Consider the following 3,380-nt stretch of genomic DNA (forward strand, 5'->3'; position numbering starts at 1 on the left):
TTTGTTTCTTAAAAAAGGGAGATGTAGCAATATGCACGTGACTCATTATTCAGATAATCCTAGTAACTAACAATACACTTTCAACAATACAGTGTGTATTGTTGAACACCTTCTAACAATACACTGTGTATTGTAGTAGGTACCTATGAGCTTTCAACAATACAGTGTGTATTGTTGAACACCTTCTAACAATACACTGTGTATTGTAGTAGGTACCCAACAACTGTGTATTTAATTTCAATTTAATTTTCAATAAATTCAATCAAATCAATCAAATAATTTCAATAAATTTATTTAAATAAATGTCAATTTCAAGTTTACAAATCAAAAAGTAAACTAATTAAAAAAAGAAAAAAGAAAAAAAGTGTATTGTTAGAAGGTGTTCAACAATAAACAGTGTATTGTTGAAAGCTCATAGGTACCTACTACAATACACAGTGTATTGTTAGAAGGTGTTCAACAATAAACAGTGTATTGTTGAAAGCTCATAGGTAGGCCTACCTACTACAATACACAGTGAAGAAGGTGTTAGAAGGTTAGAAAGTGTTCGACAATACACAGTGTATTGTTGAAAGCTCGCTAACAATACACAGTGTATTGTCACATGCCTAAACATACAACACACTGTGTATTGTTAGTTACCAGGATTATCTGCAGCATTATTGTGCGGCCACCTACTTTGTTATTATAGTTGAGCGCATGCACGAGCTCGCGCTTTGTTAACGCGTGGCAGTGGGTTGTACACATAGAAATATATAGGGACACCTATATTATTTCTATGGTTGTACACTATCTCGCTCGAGTAGAGAGCAGAATAAACATGTGTTGTAGTGTAATACGAGCTGTTCGTCGTATGTAATACTTATCTGTGAGTCACAGAAATGATACATGCATGTGAGTGTGCGTGTGCCTGCGTGTGGGTATGCGTGCGCGTGTGCGTGTGCGTGCGTGTACGTGTGAGCGTGTGGGTATGCGTGCGCGTGTGCGTGTGCGTGCGTGTACGTGTGAGCGTGTGGGTATGCGTGTGCGTGTACGTGTGCGCGTGTACGTATGAGCGTGTGTTACCGACGGATATATAGGGGCGTCAGGGCCATGTCCCCGTAAAAAATCAATATAAGAAAAACGAACTAAAAAATCCGAGGCAATTATCCACGCGCAATACAAACGCCCATTTTACCAAGAGCGTATTAAGTATGCTTAATACGCTCTTGATTTTACTTATTATTTTGCCAATAATTTACTGCTCACTAGAGACCAGAAAAACTTGCCGCCTGAAGCAATCAAATGCTTGGATGTATTTCGTAGCGGGAGCTTACAGCGTCCCCAATATCTTCCCTAGCTGGCGGTATTTGGCGCCCAGTTACCTCACTTCTGAATCTGCTAATCGCGCGCGCGTGTGTGTGTGTGCATGCGTGTGTGTGTATCTGTCTGTGTGTGCGTATTCGTCATTGTCGGTGACTGCTGCGCGCTGGCGCTAAACTGAATTCATTGTAAGAGTTTACATAACGTTCCTTAATAACAATTTATCTTTATGTCTGCATTTACTAACAAGTTCGTTTCTCTTGTTCAGTGTTGCGGTTTCAGGTTTACACAATATGTAGAACTTCTCTGTTAAGCATAGGTTGCATTTCTTCGTAGTGTTCGAGTAGTGTGGCGCTTTGCTCAGTATCTTCCATTTAATCGCGTAGTCTAGGTTGTTGTCTTTCAAGTTCCAAATATGTTTACTAAGTTCTGTCGAGTTCCGTTTTGATTCCGTAGTAAAGGATGCCTTATGGTTCGCTAGTCTTGCTTTGAAGAAGGTAGCTGTTAGTCCGACGTATGTTTCTGTATTGTTTTCGCTTGTCACTGTTGCTCGGTATACTATGTCTTTAGCAAGGCAGTTTTCATCCAGGGGGCACGTTACGTTTTCCGGGCAGTTGCATTTTCTGTTGTTTACCGTTTCCGTGGTGATCTGCAGTATTCTTCTGTTGTTTCCCTCTATTATATTCTTCACGTTCGGCATGCAGCTGTACGAGATCTTAACATTGTTCTTATTGAAAATCTTGTGGAGTTTGTTTTCTGGAGGGAAGCACTTATTTACGATTTGTAAAAATTCCTTGCCGACGTTTGTTTTCACATATGGTGGGTTGTACCAAATGATATTGCGCGCTCTGTTTCTTCTTCCGGTTGCTGCTTGTGGTTTTTCGTAGCGGAGCTTGTAGTTATAGCCGTTGTCGTTTAATGCTTGTGACAACGGCTATAACTAAGGAGAACAACGAATATAACAACGAATATAATAGAGGGAAACAACAGAAGAATACTGCAGATCAACACGGAAACGGTAAACAACAGAAAATGCAACTGCCCGGAAAACGTAACGTGCGACCTGAGGACCGTTATGTGAACTCTTACAATGAATTCAGTTTAGCGCCAGCGCGCAGCAGTCACCGACAATGACGAAAAACGTAACGTGCGACCTGAGGACCGTTATGTGAACTCTTACAATGAATTCAGTTTAGCGCCAGCGCGCAGCAGTCACCGACAATGACGCGCTAATTAGTGTCTATGGCATTTCTTTAGAACGCGCACGCATGAACAATAGATCACATTATGCATGATGTTTTTATACTGCTCGGGATGTTCTAAATAGATCACTCTGTATAAGGCACTGATGAGTGTGGAGCTTTCGCTCCACACGAAACAGTTCTGTATGCAATAAACAGAGTCAAAATTACTACAGTGTCCGTATAACTTTATCTATATTTGCTCTACTCATGGTAGTATTTGTTGATTTTGAACTCCTATAGAATAGGATATTATATTAATAATTGAGAATAGGCTGAGAATGAGATAATATTCTACATTACGTGATTAATAGTATATATGTCAAGTTTAAAGGGAAATTCATTTTTACAGCCAGGGGCGTTAGCAGGTTAGTGTAGCACCTGTAGCCCGGGCCATAACTTTTTTGGCCAGTTATTCTTTTTTTTCTACAAAGCACCCTTATTCAAATCCATAGCTTGCTGAGTGTGTTTAAGGGGTCTAGACAGGGCAAAACTAGTTGTGAAAAATTGCTCGTGCAGGAGTATGGCTCAATTAGGTGACTATTCTATCTGTCATTAGGCTGTCATTTCTTATCGGCGTGCCGTTTCATCAAACACTATACCCGCCGAAGAAAGGACTAGGATCCTCGATCTGTCAGTTTTTTTAACATTTTTACTCGTTCGTAACACTATTTAACTCGTTGTGTGCTTTTTTGCGCGGTTTTAAAAGTGATATTGAATGACCGCGGATGTTCTCAAGGTTTTTCAAGAGGCCAGGAACAGAATGAAACACTCGGGAAGGGCCGTTTCGCCATCTGGATGGGTTTGTAAACCGAAAATCTTTCTTTGGTGCGCTTC

At 40.5% G+C, this 3,380-nt stretch overlaps 1 long non-coding RNA gene across 1 annotated transcript; it reads right to left on the reverse strand.

Moving 5' to 3' along the window:
• Positions 1 to 2,122: 2,122 nt before the first annotated feature.
• On the reverse strand, positions 2,123 to 2,537 carry LOC106810258. Its single transcript, XR_001393986.1, has 2 exons — positions 2,457 to 2,537; positions 2,123 to 2,365 (listed from the first exon to the last, which is right to left on the reverse strand). It is a non-coding gene; the product is annotated as an uncharacterized LOC106810258 (long non-coding RNA).
• Between the last annotated feature and the right edge of the window lie 843 nt (positions 2,538 to 3,380).

This window comes from Priapulus caudatus, unplaced genomic scaffold, assembly GCF_000485595.1.
Source record: "Priapulus caudatus unplaced genomic scaffold, Priapulus_caudatus-5.0.1 Scaffold424, whole genome shotgun sequence".
Taxonomy (NCBI): Eukaryota; Metazoa; Priapulida; class Priapulimorpha; order Priapulimorphida; family Priapulidae; genus Priapulus; species Priapulus caudatus.